Source organism: Acinonyx jubatus, chromosome B4 (genome assembly GCF_027475565.1).
Source record: "Acinonyx jubatus isolate Ajub_Pintada_27869175 chromosome B4, VMU_Ajub_asm_v1.0, whole genome shotgun sequence".
Classification (NCBI taxonomy): domain Eukaryota; kingdom Metazoa; phylum Chordata; class Mammalia; order Carnivora; family Felidae; genus Acinonyx; species Acinonyx jubatus.
In genome coordinates, this window is record NC_069387.1 from 12,021,956 (window position 1) to 12,048,346 (window position 26,391).

A 26,391-nucleotide genomic window follows, 5' to 3' on the forward strand; every position below is an offset into this window, starting at 1 on the left:
GTGTGGAGAATGAGGGCTTCGTGAGTCAGGACAACATTTCTAAGACCTCTCTGGTTTATTTTCCCGTAAAAGCCATTCATTTTTCTAAGCACCTTGCCAGGGTGTTGTGGGGCTGTTTACAGCTTATTCTCTCACATGCTGCAGAGAAGTATTATCAGTCCCTATGAAAATGGTCCTTACAGGTCTCCCTGTAGAATTAAGTCTGACAGGGGATGTCTCCATTCAGCCCATCTGGGTTGCTGTTCAGTAGACAAGCACTGTAAGGCTCCAAAATCACTGAAATAGTAAAATACTTTCTTATTAGTGGATAAGTAGACACTTTCTTGAGCTATCTTCCCAATGCCCTCTACTGCCCCAGTGCCCCAGCCTCTGCCCCAGGACCCCACTTTCTGCAATCCGTTCCCTAAAGGGGTGATGCTTGGGCGCCTGGGTGGCTCTGTCATTAAGCATCTGACTTCAGCTCAGGTCATGATCTCACGTTTGGAGTTTGAGTCCCACATGAGGTGAACTCAAGCCCCACTTCCAGTGAGCTTGAGCCCTGCTTCGGGTGAACATGAGCCCCACTTGAGGTAAAATATGAGCCTGGCTTCAAGTGAGCCCCACTTCTCTCTCTCTCTCTCTCTCTCTTTCTTTTTCTCTCTCCCACTCCTGGGATTCTCTCTCTCTGTCTGCCCCTCACTCACTTGCTCCCTCTCTCTCTCTCCCTCTTAAATAGATAGGTAGGTAGGTAGGTAGGTGATGCTTGACCCAGCAGACTCCAGAACGTTGCTATGATCCAGTGCCTGTCCTTTGCCAGCCAAACGTATTTCATATCACTCTGAATTGGGGGCTTTCTGATAACTCACTGTTCCTATGAACTTACCTTATATGTTGTCCACCTCTCCTTACCGCCTCTGTTCTGTTTTCTCTATGTAGTACCACCCCCAACCACCGTCAGAAATCCTGTGTCTACTGCAAAGCCCATGTATAAGGAGGTTTATAGTGTCTTTATTTATAAGAGTACAAAAATGGATTTCAATCTAAATGAAAATGTGGAGCACATGTTACGGTATATGTGTGAAAGAAGGGTATGTATATTGGAAATATATTCAAACCCTTGGAAACATGGTATCATAATAGGTGTTGACAAGGGGAAGCCATAACAGTGTAGGTATCCAACTACAACAGGTTCTCCTGGTTTGCTGATTCTTCTAGAATATGGTAGGGTAAAGTAAGTTACTGGTGTAAGGGAAGGGTGAGTTGACCTCATTTTTCTGGGAGAAGGTCACCTTGAATGAATAGGTAGATCTTCACTGTTCTGAAAGTGAATCACTTTGGCTGGTCTAGGAAAAGTGTGTGAAAAGATCTTTCTTTGCAGAAGTGCTCCAAATGACAAAAAGTAGCCTCACTCTTAGGGCGCCCTGGTAGCTCAGTCAGTTAAGCGTCTGACTTTTGATGTTGGCTCTGGTCATGGTCTCATGGTTCATGAGTTCGAGACCCACATTGGGCTTTCAGCTGACATCGTGGAACCTGCTTGCTCCCTTCCTATCTCTAAATAAATAAACAAACAAACAAACAAACTAACTAACTAACTAACTTAAAAAAATTAGCCTCACACTTTGTGGGTGAGAACGGGAAGAAAGACTTCAGAAGGAAGAGGAAGAGGTGGACAGGTGGAGAGGTGGTTCAGGTCTGTAGGGGGGAGCCTTGGGCAAGTCCTGACTGCATTTCTTGGGCTTCTTGTCCATTGAGCTAGACTGTCTCCTGCCCCTTGTCTCTCCCCCAAAGATATGAAGTGAAGGACCTTTGCTTTACTAGAGCAGAGCACTCAGCCACCAACATGTAGCCTCCAACATGGCAGCCTGTGCCCCCATCTCTAGGGCCCTGAGCCTTCTGACTGAGGCTCGCTTGTTCCTCCCTTCCCCAGCAGCCTCTTGCACCTTCACCTAAAAGACTGAAACACTGCCCGTATCCTGCGCTACCCCAGGCTTGGGGAGTGGCACTGTGGTGTCCATGGCTATTGGTGTATCACAGCCCAGATCTTCACTGCTCAGAGGCCGACCCATCAGTAATTTAAAGAGCATCCTGGTCACAGCAGCTCGAAGCCCCTCTCCTGAAAATGACACCTGAGGGGAAGAAGCCCACCTCTAAGGATTTACTGCTCTAGGAGATGACGACAGCTTAGCAATTGCAGCTACTTTAGGGACCAAAGACTTGGCCCAGCTGGCAAGACTTGGGTGCATCTCACCAACCCAGGTTCTAGCACAAACCCCAGCCTCACCAGGCCACTGTCCCAAGACCAAACTCCCAAGATGCAGCCAAAGCACTTTGTATTGCTCCCCTCAAGATCCTCAACGTTCAGCAGGACATAGACTGAATTTTTGGACTCTGCTATTGCCATCAGTTGGGGGGACTCAGGTGTTCTCGCTCTTGAGATGGATGGAGGCGCATTCACTTTACTCTGAAGGGTCTAGAGGTGTGGACCTCATATTTGAGTACACAGTCAGATCTCCCCGGTGCTGTAAAAATACACAGTGCCTGGGCCTCAACCTGTGTGTGTGTGTGTGTGTGTGTGTGTGTGTGTGTGTGTGTACGCGCATGCACACACGCACACACGTGTGTAATCAGTGAGTACTGGTTAAAATTCCCTGAATCCTTTTATTTTTTTTCCCAGCTTTATGAGATACGATTGACAAATGGAAGTTGTATATATTTAAACTGTACATGGGCGCCTGGGTGGCTCAGTCGGTTAAGCAGCCGACTTCAGCTCAGGTCATGATCTCATGATTCATGAGTTCGAGGCCTGAGTCGGGCTCTGTGCTGACAGCTTGGAGACTGCTTCCGATTCTGTGTCTGCCTCTCTGTCTCTGCTCCTCCCCTGCTCACACGCTGTCTCTCTCTCAAAAATAAATAAAGATTTAAAAAATTTGTTTAAATAAATAAATAAATAAAATAAACTGTACAACATATGTAAACTGTATACATTGTGAAATCATCATCATAATCAAACTAATTAACATAACTATCACCCCAGCCTCTAAGGTTCTTGTTCAGTTTATTTGGGGTCGAGCACCAGTATTTTTTACAAACACTTCAGGTGGTTATAACGAACAGCTAAGGCTGAGAAGTGCTCGTACAGTATATATATGCTCATTATGCGTGCATACAGATGCACATGTATATATGTACCCATATTCACAGACTCCTGCAATTTTTTATTAAAAAAAAAATATATGCATTGAAAAAAACTTGGAGTGGTCTTAATTTTCTTCCTTTAGTTTTTTAGGGTTTCTTTTTCAAGTTTTATACAGTGATCATGCAGTAATTTATAATCACAAGGAGAGAAGCCAGAAGTGCTATTTTTTAAGTAACTTTACTAATCTTTCTAGACCCAGCTCAGCTGTCTATATGAGCCGCTTCAACACCCGCCTGTCATCGCTCCCCTGAATTCCTCCCAGCCTGTGACCAGCCCATCATCTAGCACCTTCACAGAGACTACAGACACTTCCTCTTTGTTCCATGCTGGTATCGTGGCTCTCCAGCCAAGAAGTGCCTGGAGGGCAGGGTCTGCCATATCTGTGCAGGGACAGGGGTATTACTGATAACCTGGGCCTGGAGTTGTTCAATTCTCTGAACGAAGACTCTCTCTCTCTCTCTCTCTCTCTCTCTCTCTCTCTCTGGATATGAAACACAGAGCAGCTTTCTGGTCTCAGCATGGGCTATCTAGGAAAACGGAAGGGAAAGGATACATTGGCAAGGCCCATGGAAGAACATACAGGTGAGGTCTGTGGGATAAGAAGCATGAGCCAAGCTGCTCAGGGTCCCTGTCTGTCCAGGAATCTGGTGAATGTATGGCTTATATTCTGAGTTCTCCGCAATTCTGGGCGGCTCGGCATGGCTTAAGGCAGACCCAGGGAGGAAAGGAACTGAGTCACCTCAGGAAGCCCACGCAGGGGCGAACCGTGCCAGAAGGAGACAGGCACACAGACCCCAGTCTTGCCATCCTCGTGGGGATGGCTTTGAAGCAAGCCTCTATGGGTGCTCTGCTAGGCTAAGCCGTATATGACAGGCCTGGGAAACCAAAAGGACTGGAAAAGGACAGATAAGAACCCTGGCCTTCTTCCTCCTAGTAGACGTCAAAATGTATCTTACTTGGAGAAAGAAAGCATTGTCCTATGTGATGTCCCAGTTCCACCCCAGCCCTGGGGAATGTATTAGGATGTAGCTTCCCTAAAGTTTGGAAAACACTCGCACTACAAGATGCAAGGATCCCAGGGTCAAATAAGTTTGGGAACTACCAGACTATCTCCCTCCTCTCCACCAGATTCACAATGCAGGAGCATATTAAAGGCTCTGACAAGTCCTACAGCTGGAAAACTGCTGCATCCCTCCAAACTTAGTCGACCATATCATCTTTATTCATGGAGCACCTGTTAACATCCAGGACCTATTTTGGGAAGATCTGAATTGGTTACTTTATGGCAAGAGAGTCCATAGTTAGAATGTTATTTGTCAATAATCCAATTCCATTTCCAAGAAAAAACATAATTTGGGGCACTTGGCTGGCTTAGTCTGTAGAGCAGGTGACTCTCGATCTCAAGGTTGTGAGTTCAGGCCATACACTGGGTATAGAAATTACTTAAAGATAAAATCTTTTTTTTAAAAAAGTCATAATTTCATAAGTATTACATATTTGGAACACTGTCCTCAAACAGTACATTAGCCAATTGGCAGATTATTAACTGGAAACAGTTTTGTTTTGTATTGTGTTGTTTTAATGACAGCATAATAAGTTGTGAGCACCAAAGTCATTGATACAGACAAAGAATGGTCTATGAAAGAGAGTGGTCGGGATAGACAGGAAAGCTTTCGACAAAGCTCCAGTGTAGAGGAAGCTGCAAGTTTTGGAAGGATGAACACAAACCAGGAGAAGCATCCTAAACGGGTTATTGGTCTTACCTTTTGATAAAGCAAAAAAAATCCAACAAAGGAAGGACAAATATACATATGGGCACACAAAAGAAGGAAAGTCATGCCCTTCCTATGTCCGACTTTGGGCCAAATTGGAAAGATTCTGAATTTGGGGTCATCTGTTCTGACCAGAGAGAATGTCAGGGGAAAATGACGTCTGGTCCTATGACCTGGGCAGACTCCGATTAACATCCTTTTGAAAAACAGCCCCTTAGGGCATGGAAACTCAAAAATCATTGTTCATTTGTATATAGCCAAAGCCTCAGGCATATAACGAGTCTGTCCTAGAAACAGCAGCCCTTTTGCATGCACACTATGTTTTCATGTCATCAGTTCCCCAGACATCTCTGGGAACTCAAGGCAAGTAGCAAGCTGCGGCCATTGTTGCCAGGGCAGGATCCTGCCCCAGCTCTCTGCTGCTGCTGGACAGTCCCCAAGGAAGGCTGACATCCTTCTACCTAGCTCAGTTCAGCTCATATTTTGTTTTGATTTGTTTCTTGTTTTCACTGAGGTTAAAACAAGGCAAGTAGCTTCTCTAAGATCTTACAGTGTCATAACAGCATGAATTGTCAGTGTGGGTGAAATTATTAACATTAAAAAAGAAAAGAAGTCCCCCTGCCCCAAATCTTTGCCACTTGCACTTTTTTGGCACAGCTGATTCCAGGAAGAGCAGATAGTGATGGACAGGTAGAGAAGCAGCCTGGTGCTTGAGGCTCTCATCCTTATAGAGATAGCTGAGGACCGCAGCGCCTGGGTGGGTCAATCAGTTAAGTATCCAACGTCAGCTCAGGTCATGATCTCGTAGTTCCTGAGTTCGAGCCCCGTGTCGGGCTCTGTGCTGACAGCTCGGAGCCTGGAGCCTGCTTCGGATTCTAACTCCTTCTCTCTCTGCCTCTCCCCCACTCAAGATCTGTCTTCCTGTCTCAAAAATAAATATTTTAAAAAATTTTAAAAAAAATGAAATCTACGTTAAAAAAAATTAGCTGGGAACCGAGAGAAGCAGAGACCGGCTATCATGTGGCGCAAAGAGGGTAGGGACACAATTCTCCAAGCATAGGAATAGCTGTTCAAGGATAAGATGAGAGGGAGCCAATGTATGGTTGGGTGTGGGTGTGTGTTGTGCCAGAACCAGAATTAGTACATTTGATTCTCAGTACAACCCTCAACCCTGTGGCGGGGCAGTTATCCCCATTTCAGAGATAACCTTTACGACTCAAATTCTAGAGTGTGATGAGCCAGCAATGTATATGCATTCCAGTTCTCTAAATCTTCACCAACATCTGATGACGTTACTGTTTTTAATTTAGCTGAATGAGTGTTAATAAAGTCATATTACGCTATGATTTCAGTTTGCATTTCCGATGATGAAGGATGTCGAGCATTTCCTCATGTTCTTGTTGGCCGTTTGTATGCTTTTCCAAAGTTTCTGTTCAAGTCTTTTGCTCATTTTTTTTTACTGGTCTGTCTTTTTATTATAGGTTGTTTATGTTCTTGATACAATATTTTGTCAGATTTAAATTTTTAATGTACTTTTAAGTATTTTGCCAGTAAATATATGTGGTCTGTGGCTTGCCCTCTCATTTTCATAGCTGTGTCTTGATGAGCAAATTTTTTTGTTTTTGTATTTAACGTTTATTTATTTTTGAGGGTGAGAGAGACAGAGCACGAGCAGGGGAGGGGCAGTGAGAGAGGAAGACACAGAATTCAAAGTGGGCTCCAGGCTCCAAGCTGTCAGCACAGAGCCCAACATGGGGCTCAAACCCATGAACTAGGAGACGTGATCTAAGTCAAAGTTGGACTCTTAACCAACTGAGCCAACCAGGCACCCCAGCAGTTTTTAACTTTAACAAAGTATGATTAGTGGATTTTTGTTTTATGGTTTGTGCTTTCTGTTGTCTAAGAGCTCTTCACCTATTCCAAGGTTTCAAAGATTTCCTCTATATTCTTAGACAGGTTTTATGTTTAGATATATAATCCACCTTGAACTGATTTGTGTGTGTGGTATGAGGCAGGAGTCAACATTTATTTCTTCTTACGGCTATCCAACTGTTCCATCACCATTTGATGAAAAAAATTTTCCATTCCCCATGGGATTTTTGATGGTCAGCTGACTATACATCTGTGGGGATTATTCTGTTCCGTTGATCCTTTTGTCTCCCTCTATGTTAATGCCAATTGTCTTAATTTCTATGGTTTTTTTGTCTTAAAATCACATAGCATAAGACCTTCAACTGTGTTCCTTCTACACATTCTACCTTCTTGCTCCTTCCATATACATTTTCGAAGCACTCTAGGGAGATTAAGACCTGAGGCAAAACCAAGGGTCGGAGACTTCGCGGACTCAGCCACCCAGGTGCCCCTACTTTGTAATATCGTTTAAAGATTGTCTTGGTGTTATGGTAATGCTGGCCCCTAGAATGAGTTAGGGAGTCTTCTCCTCTACTTTCTCAACTGTGTGTGAGATTCATATTATTTCTTCTTTAAATATTTGATAAAATCCACTAGTGAAGCCATCGAAGCTTAGAGATTCCTCTGAGCCTGGAGTTTTGTGGGAATTTTTAAATTACAGCTTCAGGGGTGCCTGGGTGGCTCAGTTAAGCATCTGACTTCAGCACAGGTCATGATCTCACAGTTCATGGGTTCAAGCCCCATGTCGGGCTCTGTGCTGACAGTTCAGAGCCTGGAGCCTGCTTTGGATTCTGTACTTCAGATTCTGTGTCTCCCACTCTCTCTGGCCCTCCCCTGCTTGTACTCTGTCTCTGTCTCTCTCTCTCTCTCTCTCTCTCAAAAATAAATATTTAAAAAAATAAATTACAGTTTCAGTTTCTTATACATATGTGTGTGTGTATATACACACACATACATATACACATGCACACATACATACACGCACACATACATACACACGCACACATATACACACACACACACATACACACTCATATATATGCAGCTATTCACATCTTCTGTTTAACCCAAGCTGTCAAATTGATTGGTAGAAAGCTGTACACAATTTCCTGTTCTTTAACCTGTTTGCTTTCTGTGCTGTGTGTTGAGGTCCCCTCTTTCATTCCTAAAATTGGAGACTCCCATTTCCTCTCTTTCTCTTTATCACTTTGCTAGGTGTTTCTTGATTTTATTCATCTTTTGGAAGAACCAGCTTTTGTTTTCATTGATTCCCCCCCCCCCCCCCGTTGCTTGTCCATTTTCTACTTAATTGACTTAAACTCTTCATTATTTCTTTTCTCTTGTTTTGTCTGTCTTATTTTTTGTAGCTTCTTAAGAGGGGAGCTTAAATCACTGGTCTAAGGAGCTTTCTTCTTTTCTCAGGTAAACATTGAAAGTCTTAGATTTCCCTGTCAGCACTGCTTTAGTTGCGTTATCACAAATTTTGATGTGTTGTGCTTTTGTCATTAGTCTCTAAACAGTTCCTAATCTCCCCTGTGACCTCATTTGACCCCAGATAATTGGGGATTTTCCAGAGGACTCTTCCTGATAAATTTTATGATCAGAGAATCTATTAAGTATGATTTCAGTCCTTTGATATTTATGGAGATTTGTTTATGACCAGTATTTGGTGTGTGTTGATAAAAATTTGGGTTCACTTCGATTTCTGCAGTTATTGGGTGTCATGTTTTATCAACATCAGTGTCTAAAAAAATGCTTTGAGGAGCACCTGGCTGGCCCAGTCAGTAGAGCATGCAGCCCTTGGTCTCAGGGTCATGAGTTCAAGCCCAGGTTGGGCACAGAGGCCACTTAAAAAAAATTTTTTTTGGAAAAACTATGCATCTCTTCACGCATTTTAAGGTGGTAGCTGCAGTTTGCTTAAAAGTTTAAATAATTGCAAGGGACTGTAGGCATATTATATGCATTCACATTTTTAAGTGACGTTCCTGTATTGCCCTTTTGAATTTATCCAAGGGAGTCCAAATACAGTAGTGATTTTATAGCCACCATCGTCCATTTCTTTAAAAAATGAATGTGGGGCGCCTGGGTGGCGCAGTCGGTTAAGCGTCCGACTTCAGCCAGGTCACGATCTCGCGGTCCGTGAGTTCGAGCCCCGCGTCAGGCTCTGGGCTGATGGCTCGGAGCCTGGAGCCTGTTTCTGATTCTGTGTCTCCCTCTCTCTCTGCCCCTCCCCCGTTCATGCTCTGTCTCTCTCTGTCCCAAAAAAAAAAAAAAAAAAAAAAAATGAATGAACAGGGACTTCATTAACAGTTGAAAATGTGACATATTTTCCTCTTTCTCCTTGAACTCTTATTTTCAGTGCATTGGGATGATACGGCAGGTGCCAAGATCCTAGAGCCCTTCCATCCCACTTGTTCACAAACTGTTCTCCTGATGCAGTGGATCCTTAAGCTGTAAGGCGCTCATTTATCACCGTGTCATACTTCTCTACAAGTGTTGTGTGGTGTTCTTTTTTTTCTGAAGCCATAATTCCTCCTGTTAGAATTTTTTTCTTCTGGATTGAGTTGTTGTCACAGTTGCTATTAGTGCATAACTGATCAGACAACATAGTTACTATTTATTAATTTAGAAACAACAAATGATTATTTGTAGATGTTAGTCATTTCCTTGTGAAACGAGTGTATTGTTTGCAGATCAGGTTATTTCTGTGTGGCTATTATTGCTACATTGGTTCAAGATCAGCAACAGTATTCTTCCTGGGGTTGGTTTGTTTTTTCATTTTTATTGCTAGAAGAACTGACGAAACTTTGTCTTCTAAATAAATAGATGAGGCAACAAGTTTTAGTATAGTAACTGTCACCCAATTCTTTTAAAGCTTTCTTAGTTATGAGCCAAAAATCACACAGTGATCTATCATCAAATACTATTTGTAGAGGCGCCTGGGTGGCTCAGGTGGTTGAGCGTCCGACTCTTGATTTCAGCTCAGGCCATGAGCTCACGGTTTGTGAGACCGAGCCCTGTGTTGGGCTCTGTGCTGAGTGTGGAGCCTGCTTGGGATTCTCTCTCTCCCTCTTCCCCTCTCCCCATCACACACTCTTCCTTTCTCTAAAATAAAATAAAATAAAAATATTACTTGTAAAGACCCGTCAGCTGACAGGTCCATGAGACCTCTTTCAATTTTGATGAAAGCCAAAAATTGGAAACCACCAGAGTTGGAAAAGGATTTGTTACCCGTCATTAAAGTCATTTGCTCTCTCCACTTCTGGAAAATAGAATAAGAAAGATTTATTTTATCAAGCCTCATTATTAAACATTTGCTAATAAAATATTTTAACAAAAATGTCATCACAAGCATGCCTTCTGTTAATTTGGGCAACCACTGGATCAACAGACTTTACTCATTGCTTTGGGGCGTCTCCCAGGGTTTGGAAAGCCCTTCCTTTGGGGAGTCCCAGAGTGGCTTTGCTGAGGTCTCTCAGGTGAATTTGGCACAGGAAAGTGAGTGCCCCAGGGCCAGGAGTCCGATGGGGGGCTTGAACTCATGAAGCATGAGATCATGACCTGAGCCGAAGTCAGACACTTAACCGACTGAACCACCCAGGTGTCCCCCCATCTCTTCCATGTCTCAACAGCATCCATTTTTGTCCCTTTTTCCCTGAGTGCTTTTGTCCTGATAGAGACTGTCATTTCATGCCTCCAAGGCTGGTTTTTCTGCCTCTGGCCTCATTTCTCTCTCTCACCCTGCAGACTATTGTCAGAGTAACTGTTCCGCATTGCAAATGGGATTGCATTGCACCACCTCCCACGAGGGTTGCGGGGCACTGTGATGGTGACTGCCACCCCGTTTGCCAGCAGAGCCAAGATTTCATCCCGTCCTCTGTCAGCCGGGGGCCTCCAGGACCCCTGGACTCCCATTTCCAGCCCCAGGGGACAGGTCTTGATTGGTCAGGCCAATCAAGTAAATATTCTTGCTAATCCTTGATTTGGGAAATGGTGTATGAACTTGAGGGGTGAAAGGAAACTGGCTGGAAGGGGGGAGATTCCGGAATAGGATTCTCAGTTTTGAAAAGGAGACAAAAAAGAGAGAGGTCATTCTTTTCTGCCTCTGGATGCTGTGTGAGGATGCGGTGCCGGCAGCCGCCACAACCGTTTTGTGTTCATGAGCAACACACATGATAGAGATGGGGTAGGAAACAGGTGAGAAGATCCTGGATCTTGGGATGACGCTGAGCGTATTGTACCCTTATTCTGGGCTCCCAGTTGGAGGAGTTACTCCATTTTGTTATCGGTTCAACCTCCAGAATCAACTTTTTCTGTTACTTGCCCCGAAAAGCATCCTGAGTGCCTCGCCACTGAATAGCGAATAAATTCCAAGTGACTTCATACAGCGAAAAAGCGTTTTCATCGTGTATCCTGTTTTACCCCCCACAACACTGTCCCCCCCCACCCCCCCGTCTTCCCCTCCGTGCTCTGGCGTATCATACCCTGTCCATCCCTACGGATTCTCCCTTTCTTCACAGTCTCCGGTGAGCAATGTCCCCTCCTTCCCCACCTGGCAAAGTCTTTCTCATTTTCAAGGTGATTCTCCAGCACCCCCTTGTCTTCAATGCCAGTCTTTCACCCCTTCTCCAGGTAAAAGAGACCTTCTCTTCCTGTGGCCCCACTTCTCCCTCTCTCCCCCTTTGCCCTCTCCCCCTTGTCCCTACCTCTCTGTTTTAGGACCAGCCTCAGCCCAGGCATTTAGATTTTTGCACGCCGCTCCCCCCTTCCCATCCGCCTTCTCCAGTAGACTGAGTTCCTTCAGAGCAAAGACCACCTCTGCCTCAGTTCTGCTGCTCCCGGGGGGGTCATGGCAGTGCCCAGAGCGGCACAGTCACACGATGAATATTTGTCGCAGGGGATTTATGTGGAGAACTTGGAGGACAGCCCAAGAAGCAGCAACCGTGTCCGGACGGCTGTGAGGGAAGGAGGTCTGGAAGGCCGGGGCGAAGCACGAGTGTGCAGGCGCTCGCACATGTTGGCCGCCATCCGGGTTTCTCTGTTGAGGGAACTCATGAAAGGGTGTCTGTGTGGACAGTACCAGTGTCAACAGGCAGGTGAATGTGGGCCTGTGTGAGTGCAGTCTTCTGTGTCAGGATGTGTGAAAGGGAGTTTGTTCATGCGACTGGGGGTGTCTGTGAGGCTGTTTGCAGTGCAGCTTGGAGGGCTGAGTCACAAGTGTGGCAGGAACATATGCAAAATTTGCACATCACTCAAGAGTGTGGTCAGCCTAAGATCTTCTTCTAAAGCTGTCTTTGCCATCTTGTAAGTCCTAGTTCCCAGTTGTCTGATTAGCTCATTCCCATGCACCTTGCCCAAATTTTCCACATCCTTTCCAAATTATCTGAATTTAATGAGGCGAAATGTCCTCATTACCTATCATATATATAACCCTGCTGTTTAAAAATATGTAATAAGGGGCGCCTGGGTGGCTCAGTAGGTTAAACGTCCAGCTCTTGACTTCAGCTCAGGTCATGATCTCACAGTTCGTGGGTTGGAGCCCCACGTCGGGCTCTGTGCTGGGAGTGCAGAGACTGCTTGGGTTCTCTCCCTCCCCCTCTCTCTCCGTCCCTCCCCTGCTCATGTGCTGTCTTTCTCTCTCAAAAGTAAATCAATAAACAAACCTGTAAAAATAAATAAAAATATGTAATGAGCAAATGGGAATAATCTGAGGGTCTCCCAAGGGACTCCCTTTCTAGTACTTTAGGAAATTTGTATCTTCTGGGTGACAGAAGATACGTGAGTGTTTTTGCTTTTGTTGTTTTTGTTTGGAGGAAGATTTCTGGTCCCATCAGAGCAAAGAGGAACCAACACAAGATTAGGGGTCCAGGGGTCACCCTAACTGAAGCTGATCTGAGGCACCCCTTTTCCCTAGCAATATCCTAGTTACAGTTGTTATTGATTTTGGGGTGATTTTCTTTGTTTTTAGTGGCAACGCAGGCCTCATCTTTAAGATCTTTGGTAAGTGAAGTCTGAATAGGTTTCTCAACAAACAACACAAACAGGAAAAAATATACCCAACACTCTTATTTCATCTTCAGACCACCCCATGGAGCCCCATCTCATAAATGAAGAAACGGAGGTCTAGAGACGTTGACTGACCCGCATGGTGTGTAAATAATGGAGCTAGGATTTCACCTCTGGCCTGAGGGGGGTCCTTAAGGGAATCCCCGAGGAAAACCGAGGGCTGTTCTGTTTTTGTTTTGGTTCTTTGGTCCTGTTGTTGGTCTGGGAAATGCTCACAGACCAGGAAATGCGTGTTTAAGACCAAGAGGAGATTGTTTCTTTAGAGGGTGAGCTGTGCCTCGAGTGACCAGGGCCCCAGGACTGAATCACAAAGCTCCCAGAGTCAGTGCTGACCTGTGTGCGGGACGGACTGGAGCAGCTGTGGAGTTAATGCAGGGGCCCAGCCAAGGGTGGGTGGGACTTCATCCAGGTGGCCCTTTCTAGGTCTTTCCAAGTGCAGAGAAGCGATTTCTGTCAGATTACTATGGTTGGGTGTATACTCCTTTCTAGTACTTCAGGAAATTTGGGTGTGTTTTCTTTTTTCATGTGAAAATTTTTTTTGTTTTTATTTTTTAAGATATTGGTAAGATACACATAATGGAGAAGTTACCTTCACCATTACGTGAACGTTACCATGAAAGTCTTAACCATTAGGCTTAACCAAATCTACACCCATCACCACTATCCATGTGCAGACCTCTTTTCGTCTTCCCAAACTGAAACTGTGTCGCCATTAAACACTAACTCCCCGTCCTCCCTCCCTCCAGGCCCTGGCCACTGCCATTCTTCTCTCTGTCTCTGTGTCCCTCATATGGGTGCAATCATACAATATATGTCCTTTTGTGACCGGTGGATCTTCCCTGGCATAGTGTCCTCATGGTGCATCTATGCTCTAGCATGAGTCAGGATTTCCTTCCTTTTTAAGGCTGAATAATATTCCATTGTATGTGTAAACGTTCTGTTTATCCGTTCATTTCTTGATGAACACAGTTGCTTCTGCCTTTGGCTACTGTAAGTAATGCTGTCGTGAACATAGGTGTGTAGGTATCTCTTGGAGACTTTGTTTTCAATTCTTTCAGACATCTACCCAGATGTGGAACTGCTGGGTTGGATTAGTGCATTTTTAAAAATTTATTTATTTAAATTCAACTTAGTTAACATACAGTGCAGTCTTGGTCTCAGGAGTAGAACCCAGTGATTCATCGCTTACATACAACACCCAGTGCTCACCCCAGCAAGTGCCTTCCTTAATGCCCATCACCCATTTAGTTCATCCCCCACCTCCCTCCAGCAACCCTCAGTTCGTTCTCTGTATTTAAGAGTCTCTCTCTTTTTTTAAAGTTTATTTACTTATTAAGAAAGAGAGAGAGAAAGAGGGGGAAGGGCAGAGGGAGAGAGAATCCTAAGCAGGCTTTGCGCCATCAGCCCAGAGCCCAATGCAGGGCTCGAACTCGTGAACTGTGAGATCGTGACCTGAGCCAAAACCAAGAGTTGGATGCTTAACTGATTGAGCCACCCAGGCGCCCCTGTATTTAAGAGTCTCTTATGGTTTGCCTCCCTCTCTGCTTTTATCTTTTTTTCTCCTTTCCCTTCTGCTGTGTTCATCTGTTGTGTTTCTTAAATTCCACCTATCAGTGAAATCGCATAATTTGGCTCATTTCGTTTAGCATAATACACTGTAGTTCCATCCACATTGTTGCGAATGGCAAAATTTCATTCTTTTTGATCGCCGAGTAGTATTCCTAAGACAGTGTGGTACTGGCACAAAAACAGACACATAGATCAGCGGAACAGAATGGAGAACCTAGAAATGGACCCGCGGTCCATTTTTTAAATTTTTTTATTGTTTTTTTAAAACTTTTTTTTTTTTTTTTTTTGAGACAGGGAGAGACAGAGCATGCACAGGAGAGGGTCAGAGAGAGGGAGACACAGAATCTGAAACAGGCTCCAGGCTCTGAGCTGTCAGCACAGAGCCCGACATGGGGCTCAAACTCACGGACCACAAGATCATGACCTGAGCCAAAGTCGGCCGCTTAACCAACTGAGCCACCCAGGCACCCCTATTGTTTTTTTAAATTTACATCCAAGTTAGTCAGCATATAATGCAATGATGATTTCAGGAGTAGAATCCACTGATTCATCCCCTACACATAACACCCAGTGCTCATCCCAGCAAGTGTCTTCCTTAATGCCCCTTGCCCATTTGGGCCATCCCCCGCCCACAAACCCTGCAGCAACCCTCATTTTGTTCCCTATATTTAAGAGTTGCTTACGTTTTGTCTCCCCTGCTTTTATACTATTTTTGCTTCCCTTGTGTTCATCTGTTTTGTATTCTAAATTGCACATATGAGTGAAGTCATATGATACTTGCCTTTCTCTGACTAATGTCACTTAGTATAATATCCTCTAGTTCTATCCATGTTGTTGCAAATGGCAAGATTTCATTCTTTTTGATTGCTGAGTAATACTCCATTGTATATATATACCACATCTTCTTTATCTGTTCATCCATTGATGGACATTTGGGCTCTTTCCATACTTGGGCTGTTGTTGATAGTGCTGCTATAAACATGGGGGTATGTGTGCCCCTTCAAAATAGCATCCCTGTATCCCTTGGATAAATACCTAGTAGTGCAGTTGTTGGGTCATAGGGTAGTTCTGTTTTTAATTTTTTGAGGAACCTCCATACTGTTCTCCAGAGTGGTTGCACCAGCTTGCATTGCCACCAACAATGCAAAAGAGATCCTCTTTCTCTGCATCCTCACCAACATCTGTTGTTGCCTGAGTTGTTAATGTTTCGCCATTCTGACAGGTGTGAGGTGATATCTCATTGTAGTTTTGATTTGTATTTCCCTGATGATTAGTGCACAGTGCATTTTTTAAATGCAAGGTTTTTTTTAAGTTTCTTTATTTTAGTAATCTCTATACCCAACGTAGGGCTCAAACTCACAACCCTAAAATCAAGAGTTGCATGCTCTTCCAAATGGGCCAGCCAGGTGCCCTTGGGTCAGCATTTTTAATAGAGATGTGTTTCCAAGTAGACAAACTGTCCTAGCCACAGCTACTTTGGTCAGCTCTTCCCTGCCCTTGTCTCACATAATCCATACCTTATGTCCCCCAACCTTCATCCCCCACGCCCTGACACACTTGATTGGGACTGCTTCTACGGCTAACATTATTTAAGGGAGAAGCTGATAATGCTGAAAAATGATCAGATCAGGGCAGTTCTCTGTCGTTGAGAGTCTGTTTCTTGGTTTATCGCTCTCTCTTTTTTTCCTTTGCTCATTTGTTTTCTTTCTTAAAATCTGCATACAAGTCAAATCGTATGGTATTTGTCTTCCTCCGACCTAATTCGCTTATCTAGCATTATACTCTCTAGCTCCATCCATGTTGTTGCAAATGGCAAGATTTTATTCTTTTCTATGGTTGAATAACATTCCATTGTGTGTGTGTATGTGTCTCTGTGTGTGTATATACACACATACGTATAAATATATATACATATATGTGTGTGTATATGTATATATAGGTATATGTATACCTTCTTTATCCACTCATCAATCGATGAATGCTTGGGCTGCTTCCATAATTTGGCCACTGTAAATAATGCTACAATAAACATAGAGGTGCATGTATCCCTTTGAATTAGTGTTTTTGTACTTTTTAGTTGAATACCTTGTACTGCAGTTACTGGATCATAGGACAGGTCCATTTAAAAAAAAAAATTTTAACGTTTATTTATTTTTGAGAGACAGAGCATGAGTGGGGGAAAGGCAGAGACAGAGGGAGACAGAATCTGAAGCAGGCTCCAGGCTCCAAGGTGCCAGGACAGAGCCCGATGCAGGCCTCAAACTCACAGTGAGATCATGACCTGAGCTGAAGTCAGTTGCTCAACTGACTGAGCCATCCAGGTGCCCCAGGACAATTCCATTTTTAACTTTTTGAGGAACCTCCATACTGTCTTCCATAGCGGCTACACCAGTTTGCATTCCTACCAACGGCCCAAGGGGGTTCCTTTTTCCCCACATCCTCGCCAACACTTGCTGTTTCTTGTATTTTTTTATTTTCACCATTCTGAGGTGCTATCTCATTGTAGTTTAATTTGCATTTTCTTGATGAGTGATGTTGAGCATCTTATCATGTGTCTGTTGGACAGCTGGATGTCTTCTTTGGAGAAATGTCTGTTCATTTCTTCTGCCTGTTTTTAAATTGGATTATTCTTTGGGTGTTGAGTTATAGAAGTTCTTCGTATATGTGTGTGTGTGTGTGTGTGTGTGTATACACACACACACACACATATATATATATATACACATATATATATTATTTTTTTGCTTAATTTTTATTTTTGAGAGAGAGCGAGCACAAGCAGGGGAGGGGCAAAGAGAGAGGGAGACACAGAATCTAAAACAGGCTTCAGGCTCTGGCTGTCAGCACAGAGCCCAATGAGGGGCTTGAACCCACAAAGTGTGAGATCATGACCTGAGCTGAAATTGGACACTCAACCAACTGAGCCACCCAGGCGCCTCTCTTCATATATTTTGGATACTAGCCCTTTGTCAGAGATGTCACTTGGAAATATTGTCTCTGTAGGTTGCCTTTTAGTTTTGTTGATTATTTCTTTCACTGTGCAGAAGCTTTTTATTTTGATGGAATCCCTATAGTTTATTTTTGCTTTTATTTCCCTTGCCTCAAGACACATATCTAGAAAAATGTTGTTATGGCAAAGGTCAAGAGACATTACTGCCCGAGCTGCCTTCTGGGATTTTAGTGGTTTCTTGTTTCACATTTAGGTCTTTCATTCATTTTGAGTTTATTTTTGTGTATGGTGTAAGAAAGTGGTCCCATTTCATTTTTTTCCCATGTTTTTGTCCAGTTTTCCCAACACCATTCGTTGAAGAGAATGTCTTTTTCTCATTCATATACTTTCCTGCTTTATCAAAGATTAATTGACCATATAATTCTGGGTTTATTCCTGGGTTTTCTGTTCTGTGCCATTGATCTATGTGTCTGTTTTTGTGTCAGTACCACACTGTTTTGATTACTACAGCTTTGTAATATAACTTGAAGTCTGAAATTGTGATGCCTCCAGTTTCTCTTTTCTTTTCCCAAATTGCTTTGGCTACCTGGGGTCTTCTGTGGTTCCATGTAAGTTTTATGATTGTGTGTTCTAGTTCTGTGAGAAACGCTGCTGGTATTTGCATGGGGGTTGCAAGGAATCTGGGACTTAAGCTGAGATTTTCACCATCTGACTGCTCTGTTTGGGGGGAGACATAAACTCAGAACTGGTGGTGAGAGCCCATTTCCAGCATCACTGGGACTCAGGAGAAGCTGGTCTGTGGGGAGAGACGATGAAGCAGCTTCTGGAGAGACCTAGGTTCCCTGAAGCACTAGGCCCCTGGCTGACTCTCTAGAGGTCACGGACTGGCCCGAGACCCTTATCGTAAAGGTCCCACTGTGCTCACACTGGTTCCTGCAACCAGTTCACTCAACCAAGTGTGCATGCCCAACTCAAGCAGATTTGGGGTATAATGATTTGTTTCTGTAATAGTATCTGCTCTTTTCAGTAGGACCAAAACACCTGCAGACCTCTTTGCTTATTAGCCCGATGAAATACATTGTGGTCTTACTACCAAGAGTAATTTGCAAGCGTTTCTAAAAATTAATTTTCAATTACAGTAATACATGAATACATTCTCTTTATAGACATTAAACTATTATAGAAATTTCAAGGTCATAAAGTATTGTTAGGGGTTTTTAATTCTCATTTCTTGGTTAGCAATTTTTAAATTGCAGACACATGTATCAGCCCAGAGGCCCATTTGAGCTCAGGACTTAATAGCCCAGAGGGACTCGAGTTCCTTGAAGTCAGAAAGCATGTCCTCATCATCTTTATGTGTTTTACACACAGCATATACCTGACTCACAAAAAGTGCACAGAGTAGAGGGGCCTGGGTGGTTCAGTCGGTTAAGCGTCTGGCTCTTGCTTTGGCTCAGGTCATGGGTTTGAGCCCCACGTCAGGCTCTGTACTGACAGCATAGAGCCTGCTTGGGTCTCTCTCTCTCTCTCTCTCTCTCTCTCTCTCTCTCTCTCTCCGTCCCCCCCCCGCTCGTGTTCTCTCTTTCCCTCTCTCTCCCAATCTCTCTCTCAAAATAAATAAACTTTAAAAAAAAGTGCACAGAGTATTGATAACTGAATGAATGAGTGAAATCAGGCAATTGGACTACATGATCCATAAGACCCTCTCTTTTATGTTCTTTGTATGCTGATTCTATAAACTGCTCACTTGCCCAAAATTGCTTATCAGCAGATTGCTGGACAGTTTCTGTGCGTGTGGTAGAATCCCTTTACAACACCAACTTCCATAACATGATCAACATCCATATAAAAGATTACTCACCATCTACCTCTGTTACATTTCAAGAAATACAAGTTGAATTGTAGTGTAGCTGAAATTTTACGAAAATGTAGTGAAAAAATTCACTAAAAAGGTATAAAAGATCTTTTAATGCATTATTCCAATGATGAGGCAAAGACTCAGCAGCCCAACTACTGGGGTTCAAATCCTGGCTCAGCACTTGCTAGCTGTGTGATCTTAGGCAAGTCACTTAACCTGTCTGCGCCTGAGTGGTCTCATGGGTAAAACGGGGATGATGATGGTGTTTTGCCTGTAGAGTCGTGAGAATTAAAAGCATCCATGCAAGTTAAGTGCACACAGCGGTGCTGGTCATATAGTAAGGCATGATGCAAGTGTTTGCTACTACTGTTACTAAAGGAGAAGTGGAAATTATTCAAACATAATCGACTGCCCAGGCACCCCCATACCTGGTGCACACTGCAGTCTCAGAGGCTGGCTTCTCCAGCAAATGCCTGAAGGGCCAGAAACTCAACCCGGAAAGGCAGGGTGTCCCTACCTTGGGAGAAGGGAAAGACTCAGCAGTTAAATTAATTGCTCACCTTTCCTCCCATGGCAGTGACTCCAGGGAGCCTTTGTGTAAATGCCCTGTGACTACCAACAGGCTCTTTTGTTGTGACAGTGTCACCTGGCATTCACTCCCTCCCCTCTCCTGCCTCACGCCCCTTCCCTCACTCTTGTCTCCTGGGATTTCACTCTCCTGCAAAGAGTTGGGACATCCCGCTTCTGCCTCCAGCCCTGAAGTTTAAGGAAGTAGGGCCAAGAGAGACATTTCCCGTGGCAGATCCTCAAGTTTCACTGAGGAAACGAAACCACAATCCCTGATTTTCTTTGCAACTGTGAGGAAAGGGCATCAGCAAGTATGCTGAGTGTGGTGTGATAGAAAATGCCTGGGCTGGGAATCAGAACTACTCCACTTGCCTGGCTTACCTCTTGCACAAATCAACTAAGTTACTTTTCAGAGAACGTATTACCAGAAAAAGGAGCAACATACATTTGACCTCCCTGGCTTACGTTTATGAGGGTCAATACGCATTAATTACAACTAGCACTTACTGGGCACTTGGTATTGCATCAACAAGCTGGATAGCTTTATTTTGAAAGATGGGTCTTGCATCTGGGGGGCACCTGGGAGCTCAGTTGGTTAAGTGTCTGACTCTTGATGACTCTTGACTTCAGGTCAGGTCATGATCTTGCAGTTCGTGAGTTCAAGCCCCACATCGGGCCCTGTGCTGACAGCATGGAGCCTGCTTGGGAATCTGTCTCCCTCTCTCTGTCCCCCCCCCCCACCCCCCTCTTGCTCTCTCTCTCTCTCTCTCTCTCTCTCTCAAATAAAACTTTAAAAAATTAAAAAAAAAAAAAAGATGGGCCTTATCACTTCCAGCTTTCAAATGAACACTGTAAGACCCAGAGAGGTTAAGTAATTGACCCAAGGTCACACAGCTCATTAGTATCAGAGCCAGGAATTAAATGCAGGTTTATCTGACCTCCAAGCTCATCATCTTTCCACGGTACTCTTCTGCTTGTCCGAGGAACAAAATGCATGGGAAAAGATGTCAAACTCCATAATAATAATGTATGAATAAATGCATAGTGAAAGGTACTCTGGGAGTTGAAGACCCTGCCAACCACATTTATTCTCAGAAAGGCCATGTTCTTTGAGGCATTTTGCTCAGGAAATAAGACACAAAAATCAGGGACTTAGGAAGACAAAAGTTATTTCTATCCTCTTGGCTCCAGCTCCTCCTTTCTCCTAGAAGTATCTCCAAACCATCCTTGCCATAATGTTTTCAAATTGTCTCAGGCCACTAACAAAGATTGGCTAAGCTGAAAGAGGCATAAATGATATCAAGAAATACCAATTCTGCCAAGAAATAAAAGAATCTGGATGCTGGAAAAATAAAGACATGTATTAAAACTATAACCATGTTTGGAAGTAGGCTACCAAAGAGAACAGAAACAAGGCTGAAGCTTCATTGTCTCCCTGAAAGTTTCAAGGTGTATATTACGGGCTGATGTGTTTCCCCAAATTCCCAACCCCCGGTAGGTCCGAATGTGACTGTATTTGGAGATAGGGTCACTAACAAGGCAATTAGGGTTAAATAAAATCGTTGGGATGGGCCATAATCCAGTGTGACTGGTGTCCTTGTAAGAAGACATCAGGACACAGACACACAGGAGGAAGGAGCTCGTGAAGACATATGAAGACACAGGGAGAAGACGGCCAGCTACAAGCCAAGGAGAGAGGCCTCAGAAGAAACAGCCCTCCCTGCACCTTGATCTCAGCCTTCTAGGCTCCGTAACTAGGAGGCTGTGTAATTAGGCTGCTCATCTGGGGTACTTGTGAGGGTGGCTGGAGCATAACAACACAGTGTGTGTCATCAACAAGGCTACCGGGCTCCATACTCGGTGACCACAGTGGAGCAAGAAATCCATTTTGCATCATGACCCAAGTTACACACACACATGTGGGTTTTTTTTAATGTTTGTCTTTTAGAGAGAGATAGAAGGAGAGCGTGAGCACATGAGCGGGGGAGGGGGAGAGAGAGAGGGACAGAGAACCTGAAGCAGGCTTAGTGCTGCAGCAGAGAGCCCGATGCAGGACTTGAACTCATGAACAGTGAGATCATGACCTGAGCCGAAGTCGACGCTTCACCGACTGAGCCACCCAGGCACCCCCTACACATGCACATTTAAAACGGAAACACTGCTTTCTCTCACCTTATGCGGTGGTCTCTGATTTTGTCTTCTCTGTTTTTTCATTCTGTTCTTTTTTATTCTTTTATTTAGAAATTGAGGGTGTGACCTACAGAAGTACTGACAGTGACCCTGGAATGGGTCACCACTGCAGCCCGAGGAGCGCTGCACCAGGCCAGAGCTGCTGAGGGCCACAGCGTGCTTCCTGGGTGACGGGTGATGAGCCTGTGTCACATGAGGGCTGAGACAGGCCCGAGAGAGTCAGTCAGGACACAGCCCTTCCCTTCATGGAGTTCAGAATGGGTTTTACCTTTCCCACGCAGGCAAGCTATGAAATCCAGATGTGTGGGGGCAAGCTGGACGGGTGTTGTAGCAGACGATGACATTTGGTCTGTCTGCTTCCTTTTTTTTTATGTTTATTTATTTTTGAGAGAAAGAGAGAGACAGAGTGCAAGCGGGGAGGGGTAGAGAGAGAGGGAGACAGAGAATCCAAAGCAGGCTCCAGGCTCCGAGCTGTCAGCACAGAGCCCGACGTGGGGCTTGAACCCACAGACTGTGAGATCGTGACCTGAACCGAAGTCGGATGCCCAACCAGCCGAGCCACCCAGGCGCCCCGGTCTGTCTGCTTTCTTTTTGCAGCCTGATCTTGCTTCGAGGCTGTCCCACCCCCCCTTGATGTGTGTGTGGTCTTAGTGTAGGTGGTAATATCCCAAAGCACAGAACCAGATAGACCCATGTTCTGTCTGTTTCCACCTCTGTCCCCAGGGCTTTGATTGCAGAGCAGGGGCCCCAGAGACGGAGGCGCAGGGGGCCCATCCATCACCATAACCACTGGCGCAGCCTGTCCCTTTGTACTGTGCTCTTTTCCACTACACACCTGGCCCCCCAGCCACACAGCATTTCCGTAAGCCCTGGAGAGCCTGCTAACATAGTTTCCCATGGTTGGCGCTCAGTTCCTGTTGTTTGCAACCAAGATTTCGGACGGGTATATAACATGTATATTTAAGCGGAGTCCTTGAGTACCATAGATCAGTATCTCCCACGCATGTCACAGCAACTGCTGTCTGGGCTAAAAGTTACACACCAAAGTCTTCACACGGTGTCGCAGAGTTAATCTAGATTAACAACTGGCCACACCAAGGAAAAAAAACTGCCTTTCACTGGGCAGGGCTGGGCTCCTAGCACCTTCTAGCACCTTCAGGTATCACCTCACTGTGATGCTGAAGTATCACCTCACTGTGCCAGGTGCTTTCTGCCAAGGTACAAGGTACAAAGCACTTGTTTGCTTTAGTAAATGTACATCTTCATCCAACGCAGGGCAGGCAGACAAGAGCTCCATGGTCAAATCTGGCAGACTGCCTGTTTTTGTAAATAGAGTTTCATTAGATCATAGCCTCCCTGTCCATTTATATGTTTTCTCTGGCTGCCTTCCTGATGTAACAGCAGGGCTGAGTAGTTGCAACAGAGACAGTATAACCTGAGAAGCAGAAAATATCCACTATCTGGCTCTTGGAAGAAAAGGATCACTGGCCCCCAACCTAGGGCAGAAATCCCCACACCAACCAAGAGAAAGTTTGTATTCTTGAGTGTCCAGTTTCTAGTTCGCTCACAATTTCTTTCTGTTCCTTTTGTATACACACACACACACACACACACACACAGTACATAGATGTATGTATGTAAGTTCCAGGTATACAGCTATATAATTCGACATCTGTATACACTACAGTGTGATCACCGTTACAGATCAAGTTACCATCCATCACCATACAGTTGGCCTCCTTCACACCATTTTGTCTACTCGCCACCCCCCTTCTCTGGTACCCACTAGTCTGTTCTCTGTATCTTTGAATTTGGTTTTTTTTTTTTTAGATTCCACATATGAGTGAAATATGGTATTTGTCTTTCTCTGTCTGACTTATTTTACTTAACATAATACTCTCAAGTTCCATCTATGTTGTCACAAGCGGTAAGATTTCATTCCTTTTCAGGAGTGAGTAATATTCCATTATATAACTATATCATGTCTTCTTTATCTGTTCATGTATTGATGAACACTTAGGTTGTTTCCGTATCTTGGCTATTGTAAATAATGTTGTTGTGAACATAAAGGTAGATATCTTTTTAAGTTAATGTTTTTATATTCTTTGGATGAATATCCAGAAGTGGAATAGGTGGGTCATATGGTAGTTTTGTTTTTAAGTTTTTTGAGGAGCCACCATAGTGTTTTCCATGGTGGCTGCACACTTTACAATCCCATCAGCAGTGCGCAAGGGTTCCCTTTTCTTCACATTCTCACCAACACTTGTTATTTCTCGTCTTTTTTATAATAGCCATTCTAAATAATGTTTTTATTTATTTTTGAGAGACAGAGCATGAGTGGGAGAGAGGTAGAGAGACAGGGAGACACAGAATCTGAGGCAGGCTCCAGGCTCTGAGCTGTCAGCACAGAGCCTGACGTGGGGCTCGAACTCACGAACCGTGAGATCATGACCTGAGCCGAAGTCAGATACTTAACTGACTGAGCCACCCAGGCGCCCCTATAATAGCCATTCTAACAGGTGTTAGATGATACCTCAATTGTGGTTCTGATTTGCATTTCCCTAATAATTACTGATGTTGTACATCTTTTCAAGTGCCTTTTGGCCATCTCTCCTCTTTGGAGAAATGTCTATTCAGATCCTCTATGCATTTTTCAGTCAGTGTCTTTTTGTTGTTGAGATGTCTGAATTCCTTATATATTTTGTATATTAACCCCTTATCAGATATATGGTTCATAAATATCTTTTCCCATTTGGCAACTTGCCTTTTCATTTTGATGATGGTTTCCTTTGCTAAGCAGAAGATTTTTATGTTTTTATTTTATTTTTTTAAATGTTTATTTTTGAGAGAGAGAGAGGGAGACAGAGCATGAGTGGGGGAGGGGCAGAGAGAGTGGGAGACACGGAATCCAAAGCAGGCTCCAGGCTGTCAGCACAGAGCCCGACACAAGGCTCAAACTCACAAACTGCGAGATAATGACCTGAGCCAAAGTCGGATGCTTAACCGACTGAGCCACCCAGGTGCCCCAAGCAGAAGATTTTTAGTTTGATATAGTCCCACTTGTTTATTTTTGCTTCTGTTTCCCTTGCCTTTGGAGTCAGACCCACAAAGAACTCACTAAGGCTCATGTCAAGGAGTTTACCACCTTTGTTTTGTGCTAGGAATTTTATGGTTTCAGGTCTTACATTTAAGTCTTTAATCCACTTTGAGTTAACTTTTGTGTATGATATAAGACAGTGGCCCAGTTTCATTCTTTTGCAGGTAACTGTCCAGTTTTCCCAGCATCATTTGTTGAAGAGACTGCCTTTTCTCCATTGTATGTTCTTAGCTTCTTTGCATAGATTAATTATCCATATGTGTTTTTTTTTCTGGGATCCCAATATTTTCTTTTCATCTGTGTGTTATGTTTGCACCAATGCCATACTGTTTTGATTCCTATAGTTTTGTAATATAGTTTAAATTAGGGAGCATGATACCTCCAGCTTTGTTCTTCATCCTTAAGATTGCTTTGGCTATTTGGGATCTTTTGTGATTCCATACAAATTTTATAATTATTTCTTCTAGTCTTTGAAATATGCCATTGGAATTTTGATAAGTAGTGCACTGATTCTGGTAGATTGCTTTGAGTAGTATGGACATTTTAATAATATTAATTCTTCCAATCCATGAGCATAAACTATCTTTCCATTTATTTGTTCAATTTCTTTCAGCAGTCTTTTATAGATTGTAGTGTTCACTTTTCACGTCTTTGGTTCAAAGAGATACTTTATTCTTTTTATTCTTTTTGATGCAATTATAAATGGGATTGTTTTCTTTCTCTTTTTTTAAGTTTATTTTTATTTATTTTGAGAGATAGAGAACAAGCAGGGGAGGCATGGAGAGAGAGGGAAACAGAAACCCAAGCAGGTTTCACACTGTCAGTACAAAGTCTGATGTGGGGCTTGAACTCAAGAACTATGAGATCATGGCCTGAACCAAAATCAAGAGTCAGGCGCTTAACCAACTGAGCCACCCAGGCGCCAAATGGGATTGTTAATTTCTCTTTTGGATGTTTCATTATTTGTGTATGGAAATACCACAGATTTATGTATATTGATTTTATATCCTGCAACTTTACTGAATTTACTAGTTCCAACAGTTTTTTGGTGGATTCTTTAGGGTTTTCTATATCTGAGTATCATGTCACTTGCAAATATTGGCAGCTTACTTCTTTGTTTCCAACTTAACTGCCTTTTATTTCTTTTTCGTGCCTAATTGCTATGGCTCAGACTTCTAGTACTGTGTTGGATAAAAGTGGCAAGAGTGAACATCCTTATCTTGTTCCTGTTCTTAA

The 26,391-nt window shown here is 43.7% G+C and overlaps 1 protein-coding gene across 3 annotated transcripts in view; it reads left to right on the forward strand.

The window, feature by feature from the left end:
* MCM10 (minichromosome maintenance 10 replication initiation factor) overlaps nt 1-26,391 on the forward strand; it is a 107,431-nt gene that overhangs the window by 59,516 nt on the left and 21,524 nt on the right. The window contains exon 21 of one of the 3 annotated variants that reach the window (XM_053225293.1): nt 22,110-23,200. The exons of 1 other annotated variant lie outside the window; for it this stretch is intronic. The gene's annotated coding sequence lies outside the window, so the exon portion shown is untranslated. Of the gene's footprint in view, nt 1-3,368; nt 6,291-22,109; nt 23,201-26,391 lie in introns of those variants that run through there. One more of the 3 variants, XM_053225291.1, reaches the window with a different exon arrangement.